The sequence below is a fragment of the Equus caballus genome, chromosome 15 (genome assembly GCF_041296265.1).
Source record: "Equus caballus isolate H_3958 breed thoroughbred chromosome 15, TB-T2T, whole genome shotgun sequence".
NCBI classification, from domain to species: domain Eukaryota; kingdom Metazoa; phylum Chordata; class Mammalia; order Perissodactyla; family Equidae; genus Equus; species Equus caballus.
Window position 1 is genome coordinate 25,011,563 of NC_091698.1, and position 12,138 is coordinate 25,023,700.

The 12,138-nt window shown below is 40.6% G+C and overlaps 1 protein-coding gene across 9 annotated transcripts in view; it reads left to right on the forward strand.

Moving 5' to 3' along the window:
* Window positions 1-12,138, forward strand: part of AFF3 (ALF transcription elongation factor 3) — a 573,872-nt gene that overhangs the window by 331,154 nt on the left and 230,580 nt on the right. The gene's annotated exons all lie outside the window — the stretch shown is intronic.

Genomic DNA, 12,138 nt, shown 5'->3' on the forward strand with positions numbered 1-12,138 from the left:
TCTACCTGCTTTACATATAAAGAGAGATAGGCAAAGTAAAATGATGAAAAATATATACAAATCTAAAGAAAGATTGAGGGGCTATATTAATATCAGCCAATGTAGAATTCAGGACAAATAATATTGCCAGGGATGTAGTGGTATGTTTTAAAATGATAAAAATTGTATAATAAGTCATCAAAACTGCCTAACAAACTTATGTGTATACATTTAATAAAAAGCTTTGCATTGCGTGAAGCAAAAACTGGCAGAATTGCCAGGAGACATTGAAAATTTCACAGTTTTTGTTGGAAATTTCAATACTCTTTTCTCATTGATAGAAAAAGTAGACAGAAAATTAGTAGGATTATAGTAGGACTGTAGAAGATTATTTATTGGTTAACCTTATAGAATACTGCGCCCAGCAGTTCTACACCCATTGGTCTTTGTCAAATGGAGCATTTGGTAAAATACACCATATTGTGGTTTATAAAATAAATCTCAGTAAATTTAGAAGCATTGAATAATGTTCTCTGGCTAAAACAAAATTAATTTAGAAATCAAAAACAAAAAGATATCTGGAAAATTCCCAAATGTTATAGTATTAAGTAAAACACTTCTAAATAACCCAGGGTCAAAGAAAAAAATCACAAGGGAAATTAGAATGTATGTTGAATCTAATGAAGATGAAACATATAGAAAATCTGTGGGATGCAGCTAGAGCAGTGTTAGAAGAAATGTTATAGCTTTCATTGTTTATATTAGAGAAGTAGAAAGGTTAAAAATCAGTTATATGTTTCTACCTTAAGAATTTAGAATACAGAGAACAAATTAAACCCGAAGGAAGTAGGAGGAAGTAATAAAGATGAGAGCAGAACTCATTTAAATAAGAAATTAACATAGAGAAAACTTATGAAATCTAAAGTTGGTTCCTTGAAAAGATCAATAAAATTAATAAAGTTCTAAGTGGGCTAATAAGAAAAAGAGAAAACATAAGTTATTCAATATCAGCGATGAAAGATAGGACATCACCACAGATCTTACAGACGTTAAAAGAATAATAAGGGGCTATTATGAGCCACGTTATGCTGATAGATTCAACAACTCAGATGAGATGTACAAATTTATTGAAAGATAAAAATCACCAAATCAGATACCAGAATAATTAGAAATCAGTGTAGTCCTATTTGAGTTAAAGAGATTGAATTTGTAATTCCCCCAAAGCAACCTCCAGGCTTCACTTGTAAATTTTACCAGTTAAGGAAGAAATAATCATGTACAATCATGTACATGTACATGAAATAATCATGTATAATATTTAGAAAACAGAAGAGGAGGAAACTCTTCCCAACACTTCCCAATTCCCATTAGCCTGATATCAGAACCAAACAAAGAAAATGATAGACTAGCACCCTTCATGTGTATAGATTCAAAAATCCTTCATGAAATTTTAGCAAGTCAAATCCAGAAATATATAAGAAAGGTCATACCGTGACCAAGTAAATTACTCCAGGAATGCAAGAAAAGTTCAACATAGAAAAATCAGTCAATGTAATTTTCCATATTAACAGATAAAGGATAAAACTATATCATTTCAATAGATGCAGAAAAACCATTGGACAAAATTGAATATGTATTAACTCTCAGCAAACTGAGAATATAAGAGAACTTCTTCAGCTTGATAAATGGCTACCTCAAAAAGCCTATGGCAACATTATACTTACTGATAAAGGAACAAATGCTTTCCTTCTAAGATAATGAATAAGGCAAGGATGTACTCTCTTGCCAATTTCTATACAAGCAATGACAAATACAAAAATGAAATAAAATGGGCCTGCCCAGTGGCGTAGTGGTTAAGTTCACACTCTCCACCTCAGCAGCCTGGGGTTACAGGTTTGGATCCCAGGTGTGGACCTATACACCATTCATCAAGCCGTGCTGTAGCGGCATCCCACATACCAAATAGAGGAAGATTAGCACAGATGTTAGCTCAGGGACAATCTTCCTCAAGCAAAAAGAGGAAGATTGGCAACAGATGTTAGTTCAGGGCCCATCTTCCTCACCAAAAAGAAAGAAAGAAAGAAAGAAAATAGTCCATTCACAATAGCATCAAAATTGTAAAGTGCTTATTGATAAATTTAGCAAGATACATGCATGAATTATACTCTGAAAGCTGTAGAAAATTAGTAAGGGGAATTAAAGAAAAATAAATAGAGAGCTAAACTGTGGCAGTTTAGAGAAGCAGACACTGGCACAGAGATAGAAATGCAAAAGTAAATGAGGCTAGTAAAAGACCCACAGGTACAGTCGATTCTCATTATTCACGGTAGTTACGTTCTATATACAGTTGCCATGAATACGGAACCTAGCGAAATACAATGTTAGGTCCTGCAAGCCTCTCTGGTCACAATATTTTCATCAACTCATCAATATATAACCTTGTTTTATGTGTATTTCTGTTTAAAGATGCTTATTTAATATGTATTGTTGGTTCATTAACCTTAAACTCATGGTCAACACTCTAACTCGGGCCTGAATGAAACTTATCTAACAGATGTTTTCTCTGTTAGGCCACGTCGCAGCTTTCTTGCACTTAGCAACTCTAGACAGCACTTCAGCACCGTGCTTGTGGCCTATTTTAAACATTGAAACCACCAATGAAAAGCACAAAAATGTGAAAAATGTAGGGCTGAGAATACCACAAAAGGACACTTGTTTATAGTATGAGAGCTCAAAGAAGAAGGCAAAGCATCACCTTATTGGACCTCAGCTGTGAACATGCCCATCGAGTGATTCAAATTGCTCATCCTTCTAGGCAAGTCCGTGAATGACCACTATGATATTGTGATTTGTAATCCCTGTTCCTCGTGCAAAGCTCCTAAAACCCTTGGAATTTCCCAAGCACTAAGAGATAAAAGTTTCTTCTGTTATTCATAACAAACCTCTCTCAGCCACACCTGAGTTTATGTTAATGAGATGATTTTTGGGAAAGCCCATAGATAAGCTAAAGCTGGAGGCTAGTTGACCAAAGAACCAACCATGTGAATAGAGGGTTGGAACTTTCCACCCTACCTTCTGACCACCAGGGAGGGGAGAGGGGCTAAAGGTTGAGTTAATCTCCAGTGGCCAATGATTTAATCAATTATGCCTATGTAATGAAGCCCCCATAAAAGCCCAAAAGGATGGGGTTTGGAGAGCTTCCGGGTTGGTGAACATGTGCTGGGAAAGTGGTGCACCCTACACTACAAGGACAGAAGCTCCTGTGCTCAGGGTCTTCTGGGCCTCCCCCTGTGCATCTCTTCATTTGGCTGTTCGTTCACATCCCTGTATTCATGCCTATTCGTTGGTGGTCTTGTGTTTTCATTTATCTTAGGTAAATACCTGAGAATAGAATTGCTGGGTTGTATGTTGATCAGGATTTCTTAGTCTTGGCACTGTTGACATTTTGGGCCAGATGATTCTTTGTTGTGGGGGACTGTCCTGTGCGTTGTCGGATGTTTACCAGCAGCCCTGGCCTCTACGCGCTAGATGCCAGTAGCACCCCCTCAATTGAGACAACCAAAAATGTCTCCAGACATTGCCCCTGGTTGAAAAACACTGTAGAATTTGGTAGCCACTTAGTGGAGACGGATAATACAATTATAAAAGAAAACAGTGCTCAATAAAGGTAAAATTTTATCCTCAGATACATGAATATTTCTCAGAGTTCCTTCACCAGGGAGAAGCAAACCTTAGATCTCTCATTCATTCACAGAAGGTTCTATTTAGTGCATTTCATTCAAAAATTCCAAAGCGCTAGTCCCATTGTGTCTAGATGTTGAATAGCATATGGTAGTTTTATTAATAAATTCTTAGTTGTTTTATTTTGGGTGCTACTGTTAGACACTCTAGTTACCACATTTACCTGGTTTTTAGTTGTGTTTCAGGCGGTTCTTGTGGCACTTTATTTACTGTATAGGCTTTTCAGACAGTTCAAGACTCTGATGTTGCTGTCACATTTCTTCCCTTATCTGTGCTGTATACACATTTTTGGACAAGAAACATTAGCTTGCAGTATTTCTAAAGCAGGTTGGTAAATGCTTGAGTAGTCGTTTTGTTGGAAGAATTTATCACAGGCAAAAGAGTTTCACATAGGAACGTATATATTTTCTGATGAGCAATCACTTTGCATTTATTTTTGCAGGAGCTGCCACCAAGAATCTAATTTTAGGTATCATCACCAGCGTCCATGCATGTGTAATTCTGACTGGATCTACATTCCTTTCATTGTTGAAATTAGTTGAATGATTCTGTAATTTGCTTTAAAATGCAAAGAAGATCATTTTGTAGCTATATTTTAATTTGCAGAGCTTGTGCTTCTGCTACTGATGTTTCTTTTTCCTGACAAGACTTTAGAAAGTGTGGGAAGGACTCAGCAGTGTAACTTTCCCGTGGAAGCAGCCTGAGTTCTTGGGCAGTACCCCTGCCAGCTTCTCCTACATGACTCGTTCTCAGTGCTCATTTTCAGCATTTCCAAAATGGAAGTCTCTCCTAGTGCTGGAGATAAGACAAGGCACGGCTGCCACCCACTGCGGGTCAATCCCAGCTGACTTCCAGAGAGCCTGATGGTCACATTTTCACGTTTTCTAGGGTCTCTGGAAAAGAAAATACCAGTGGTCTGAGTCCTCAACAATTATGAGAAGTATCATACCAGCTCTAGGAGGCATTTTACAGATGAGAGAACAGACTCAAAGGATGGCTAGCCCCAGGTCGCAGAGCTAGTGTATGACCAAGCAGACTCAAAGCCAGGCCTCTGAGAAAAATCCAGGATTTTTGTTTTCTGCCCTGCCAAAACTATCTCCATCCAAATTTGAAACCCAGCCTAACGATCTCTAATCAGGAATGTTTAGACTTTCAGACCAGCAGCCCCTATCGAAGCTCTCCAGGATATACATCATAGGGAACTGATAATTAGTTGGCTAAATGATGTGTTTCTGAAACAGAAATTTATGACCTGTCTGTGGTGAGGGATGAGGGGCAGGCGGGAGCTGGTCGGTGGAAGCCTGTTGCCTCGAAGCCCTGTAAACCGAAGAGCCCAACCGTGAGGCCTTCTTAGAAAGCAAAGTACACCACTTCCCATTGCGTGAGTGCAGGTGTGGAAGGAACCCGCGGTGAGGTTGAAACATGGGGGATGCAGCTATCCTGAGAAGGCAGCCTCCAGAGAATACCTAGATCGTCACTCTTGCTCGTTTCCTGCCCTCTGTGCTTCAGCTGGCACTCACTGGCCTCTGATTTAAAGAGTTGAATTTGCAGGCAGTTTGCTAATTATGACCCAACACGCCACTTCTGGCTTCGGTCAGAGTGAGTGGGTGTGAGCCAGCACACAGCCGAGGCCTCCCATTGCCATCTGTGATTTAGAGCAAAATCTTTGAGAGAAGTATAACAGCCTGAATTACTGCTTTTTTATATGTTTTTAAATGAGAATGTAAAGGCCAAAGGCATTTTTTCCCATTTAACGCTATTAAATCCATCATTAAGTCTCTCACTGAACACTGGCGGATTTTAGTGATGCCCTCCAGCCCAGATCCTGGTGCTTGACTGTGTTAATATTGTTGTATATATAGATACAATAAATAATGCTTAGCTAAGATGCTATGAGGAGCAGTGCTGTGTGTATCAATAAAAATAGTCGTGCTAATGAGACCAAGTGTCAGGAACAGATGGTGTGGTGGGAATCCAGCCATTGGAGCTGTAAGTATGGAAGAGGACAAAACTGCATGGCACGTTGAAGCTATCACCAAACCGGCCTGCATCCTCTAAATATTTTATAGTGAGCTGGCATAGAAGGATTAATTTGAAGTTATCGTTTATAGTTTTACTGTCTTACTTTACAGCACTCTAACATCAAAACCGCAAATGGTTTCCAGTATCGCTTCTGTTTACTGGCTCCCACACCCCTAACTTCTGGGCAGAGTCAGAGGTACTTACCTGCCTGATTTCTCACCACGTTGCTGAGTTACACACACTTTTTATCATACAAGACCAAGAAACAGAGTGTGAGAGATCTTGATTTTATTTTTTAAACGTTTGTCATTTTGAAGAGGAAACGTTATTTTTTATCTGAATATGCAATGTTATTTTTATCTGAATATCCAATATTATATCCTTCACTTTACAGCTACTTTAATGTTTAAGTTCAGCCTACTTTAATCTTTACTAATAATTTCAGTAGTCACAACTAATATTTTTCTAATTTATATTTATATAATACAAGGAGCTAGTGTGCTGATGGTAGCTTTATGCTAATATCTCATTTGAGCCTCTCCTTGGCCCCATGAATCATGTACTATTCTCAGTCCCCGTTTACAGATGAGAAAACTGGACCTGAGAGGTTAAATAGCTTTCCAAAGGACACATTGCAAATGTGGCAGAGCTGGGATTCAAACTCTGCCGTTCAGAGTATAGAGCCCAAACTTTTGACCTTCATGCGTAACACAGCAGCATTGTGCTGAGTGCATGGCACATGCCAGAGGAGGCTCAGAGAAGGTACTCAATGAATATGTGTGGAGTGGAGCTCAGAGAATGTGTAAATGGGACACATTGCAGTAGGTGAACCCAAGTTCTTAAGTGCCTTAAAAGTTTATCCTGACTCCAACTCCCTGAAGTTCTTGAGTGTATAGAAATAGTTGGAAGTTTTCTGAAGCGTTCTAAACTCTTCCACATATTCAACGGAAGAAGAGACAGCAGAAAAATCTTTCAACGACCATAGTTTTTAGAACTTTTAAGATTTTTTAATTTTTCCTTTTTCTCCCCAAAGCCCCCTGGTACATAGTTGTATATTTTTTCGTTGTAGGTCCTTCTAGTTGTGGCATGTGGCACGCCGCCTCAGCATGGCTTGATGAGTGGTGCCCTGTCCGCGCCCAGGATCCAAACCAGCAAAACCCTGGGCCGCCAAAGCAGAGCTCGCAAACTTAACTACTCGTCCACGGGGACGGCCCGAGAACTTTTATTTTAAATAACTACCAGAAACCTGAAGTGAAATAAAATGCCCCCCTCTTATTGCCCTTACGGAACTTCTGATAAAATACAGTTGTAAAGAGAGAAAAGGGATAAAGAGAGAGTCCAGTTTTACTCTTTCTAAGCTGAGCTTCCTATCAGCAGTAGTTGTAACCTTTATAGGTAATCGTTGGAGATTCAGATATAATTCTTGAACTGGTGCTGTCCTTTTAAAGGCAGGTGGGTTCCACCTCTGTGCTCTTATTTTAGACTTAGAAATGACCACTTAGCAAGATGTGGCGCTAAGGCAGTGATGTATAATTTCATTACTCACAGACTCCATCACTGGAGTTCTCTCTTCTCTGTTTCACTCTCTTCCTCTTACAGAGGTCCGTGAAGATTAGAACTGGGAGCGACTTAGCCAGAGTTTGATTAGGAACAGACGAACCGGTTCAGGCTGACCTGCAGTAACTCTGACTCCTTCTTCTGCTGCTTTCCACCCCTGTGTGCTCTTGGCTGCAGGGCTGTAAATGAGGATAAAGTGAATAACCTCAGAGGGTCCAACATTTCCTCAGTGCAGAGACACTAAACAAGATGCAGACAGTTTAAGAAACTGCAGTTAAGATTCCCTCAATAAATAATGTCAGAGCTAACGTTAGGAATGAGGAAACACTCAAAAGAGGGCATGGAGAACATACTTACCGAGTCATTCTGAGTTTTTGAACTGTGATCACTTAGGATGTAGTCATGGCAGAAACAGCCTCAAAGGTAATTGAAAGAGTACGGACTAAATTTGGGGCCAGCACAATTACATTTGGTGTATTCTTACTTCAAATCCTGAAACAAAAAGTGGTTAAGAGAATTGAAGTCCACGTTATTCAGTTAAAAAAAATTACTCTTGTGTTTAATACCATGTAGAGCTCGTTCCCCACGTGCCAACAGCCTAAGATTTTTAAAACTGAGAAACAGAGTATCTTCATTACTGCACGGAGCTTTGTGCTAGTCTAATAAACTAATATGTCAGATGTCCTACTAGAGTTTCCTGGTATATGCAGTTTTGTTTGCCAGCCCACTTGCCTTCAGTTCATCCCTTGCTCCAAGTCTGCTCCTGGGCCCTGTCGGCCTTGCGTCTGTCATCTCTGTTCTGCGGTGTGCACCCTGAGCCCTTCGTGTGACCCCTGCACTCTGTCAGATTTGGAGCCTGCAGAGGTTTGACAGGGTGTTACTACACTGATACACACACATGCTGAGAACCCAAAGAATGCCCCCAGACTGTCCCTGAGAGGGCTAGAGACTGCGGACCTGTGGCAGCTCACCAAAGTCTTGTTTCCAGGCAGGCGGGTGTCCAAGAGGACAGAGTCTTGGAAACTCCAGGCTGTGTGGGCCTGGTTCTGATCAACAGTTACTGTTTCCAGATTCTCTGGACCATATCAGATTCTCTGAGGGGCCTGGGGCTTAAGTAAACCCTTTGCTAATCATTTGAGCCAGAGAGCTGGTGAGGTCAATGCATGCTTCTCAGCAAGGCCATCTGCAGAGGTTACCTTGAAGGTTTTCTTTGAGTCTATTGGGGAACAGCTGGGGATACCTTAAAAGTAGGTTTTCCATCGGAGTTAATGCAGCTTCCAAAGGTACTTGCAGTGGGTGACTGATGACTGATAAAGTATAGTATCTGTGCTAAGCACATAGTAGGTGCTCAAAAGAGAGTGTAAATTTACTGCTCTGATCAGACATGGAAGACCCTCTTGAATCACTTTCCCTTTCCACGAGGGCCCTGTCTTGTACTGTCAAGCAAGAGTAGAATATCTTACAAAAGCGCCTGGTTTTGTATCTTCAGGGTAGTCTCTTGACCATTCTTTCCTTTTCTGGAAGTTTCTGCAAATGACAGCCTCCACATTGCAAAGTGTGCCTGGATTCTAGAAAGGCAGTCAGGCTAAATGATTTGTTGCAGGCAGTTTGAACAAAGAGGTGGTTTGGTTGACGTATTTTGTCAATGACCAAGCTTGACGTTGTCCTTAGGGCAATGTAAGAGAGAAGTAATCCTTATATGTTGTTTAATCCTTTGTTGTCATGAGTGTCTTTCCTCAGCAGATGCCAAGTGTCCTCGAGAGAGTGGCCTGAGTTACCGTCCTGAGATAGGGTGAGTTCTCTCATGTTGCAGGGCAGCATGGTTACTGGCACAAAACCTGCTGAGTTTGTATTTATACTCTCCCGTTTTGCAACATCTACCCAGAGTCCCTAGGCACTGACAGCGCACATGGGGTTCAGGGAAGGAAGTGGTATGGAACAGCTTTTCAGAATCTCCACGGTTGGTGGAGGGAATTTCCATCCCTCAAATTTGGAGGAAGATATTAAAGAATATTAGAGAGGTGGGGGTTGGCAATGCACGGCAATTATCAAACTTTGAGACAGAGCAGAAGCTTTATTGCCGTTATGAAGTTAAATAAATAGTGAGATTTTCTTATTTAAATCTCTGCTCACTTATCTTCCTTCTGTGAGTAATGGATTTTATTCACTACTGTCTCCTGCAAAAGAGATACCAAGAGAAGAGAAGGCCAATGTAGACTCAAGGTTCCAAGCAGCCATTCACTGTCTTTGTACCCCATTTAACTCCTTGAAACTCTAGGAACGTGTCTAAAATAGCAAGGCAAAACAGACTTTTTGGATGTTGAAAATGATTTGTCTGGAAAACATTCAAACTTAAGAAAACAGATTCTCTACACATTCATAGGCCAAAATAAGCATTTGTGTCTTTTCTGCTTTGGATTCTAAATGTCATTAGTTTAAAATATTTTGAGTCTTATTATGGGGCTTTGGAACATTCATTTTACTTTCAGAAGTCTTGTCTCTGGATTTGCTGTGAGTTCTGGGGGAGAGGAGGGGGGGTTCGTCCACACTAACTACCAGTTTGAATAGTCAGGTGGTGGGAGACTGGGGCCCTTGCTGCTCCATTAAAGTGAAGCACAGAAGGACGGAGTGAAGTCTTTTTGAGCTGCATCTCTGGAGAACCAGTGTCGCAGGTCAAGGTTTAAAAAGTTTCAGGAGCAGTTTCAAATGGTTTACCACGACAAACCTTTGCAGGGTCCGTGTAGGCCCCTCATCTCACAGTGACAGCAAAGGTCACAGCTCAGGCAGTGTGTCCCCTAAATGTTCAATGGGGACCTGGTACTGTTGTAAAATTCTAACACTGAGCTTTTCCTTTTTGGGTTCTGTTCCTTCCTCTCTCTCTCTCTCTCTCATGCTGGCAGAATTAATGCCTTTAAAAAAAATAACATCATAAATCTGGAATCATGTTTCTTTATTTTACAAAGTTCACCAGCATTTACAGATGTTTGGGCTACGGGGCTTTGGGTAACGTCTCTGTTAAGCCTTTCAAGTGCACTCTGTTTACAATTATTACAATGTGAGGACCCTAAGTCCCAAAGAAGACTGTCTTCATGTCCAAGGGGAAATGGAGAATCAAAACATTGGCCAGAATAATTTAAAGAAGAAAAAGAAAAAAACCTTTCCTTTCAGATTTCTGAGGCAGTAGTTTTTGGTGTGTGCATGTTTATTTATTTGGACTGAAGTCTCACAGATAATAAAGTTCTGCATGAGCATAAATGTCACAGAAGCTAGCAGTATTCGTCTCCTCATTTCTCTCACATTGCATCAAAGAAAATAGATTCTATTCCCAGTATACCAAAAACAGAGTTAAAACGTATCTTTTATATAAATTTGTATTTTATAAATTTCAAATCACTCTATTTATACTTTGCTATACTTGGTTAATCTGATTACAAATGCAAATGCCCTTTTAATATGATATTTCTTAACCCCACTGCCTTGTTCCTTTCTTTTTCCCTTTCATTCATTCATTCATTGAACAAGTGTGTTCAGTGCCTCTACTGAGTGCCAGCGTGGACTTCTGGGCCTCAAAACAGGAGTCAGCAAACTGTTTCCATAAAGGGCCAGGTGGTACACATTTTAGGTTCTGTGGGTTGCACAGTCTCTGTTGCAACTACTCGGGTGTGCGTCTATAGCACAAGAGCAGCCATAGACAACTATAATGAATGGAGAGGTGCGGTTGTGTCCCAGTAAAACTTTATTTACAACAAGTGACGGGCCATTTTGGTCTGGAGGCCATTGTTTACCGACCCTTGCTCTGTGATAGAGCGATGAGCTACACAGAGAAAGTTCTCTATTCTCATGAAGTTTACATATTAGGGGAGGGAGACAAGAAACAAATAAGCCAATAAATATATAGACTTCAGGTGGTCATAAGTGCTAAGAAGGAAAATAAGGCAGGGTAAGAGGACAGAGTGACGGCAAGGGTTATTTAAGAGGGAGAGCAGGCAGGGAAGGCCTCTCTGTTGAAGTGACAGTTGAGCAAAGACCTAACAGATGAGGGAGGGAGTGGTGTTGCCATCATAGAGTACGGTGGATAGGCTAAGGGAACAGTAAGTACAAAGGTCCTGTGGCAGGAGGAGCTTATTGGGATTGTTTAGGGAAACAGCAAGGAGGCCACTGTAACTAGAGCAGAATAAGTCAGGGGAGAGCAATGAGAATTAAGTCATAGAGGGAACGAGAGGCCAGAGCATATAGGACCTTGTAGGTTATTGTAAGGACCTCGGGTTTTATTCTTCACAAGATAGGGAGCCATTGAAAGGTTTTCAGCAGAGGAGTGACATGATCAGTTTTGTGTTTTTAAAAGCTCCCTCTGATCTGTTTCTCTAGTGTAGTGGTTGTCATCTCTCTGGCTGATGTGTAGAGAAGAGACTTGTCAGGGGACAAGGATGGAAGAAGAGACCTTAGTAAAAGTCAAATGAGAAATGACAGTGGCTCGTACCAGGATGGTAGCAGTGGAGGTTACAAGCGATGGGATTCAGGATACCTTTTGAAGATTAAGCTGACAGGATTTGCTAATAGACTGAATGTTCAAAGTGAGAGAAAGAAGAGTCAAGATAACTCTAAGGTTTTTAAGCAACTGGAAGAATGGAATTACCATTAACTCAGATTAAGAAGACTGAAAAAGAAGGTCTGTGGGGGAAATCAAGGCTCAGTTTTAAATGCATTATATGTGGGGTGCCGTTCAGGTATCAAAGTGGGAGGCAGTTAGATATACAAGTTTGGAAGTCAGGGGGAAGAGGTAGGTTAGCAGGATAAATCTGGCTGGGATGAGATCAGCTAAAGCTTAAGTATATTTGG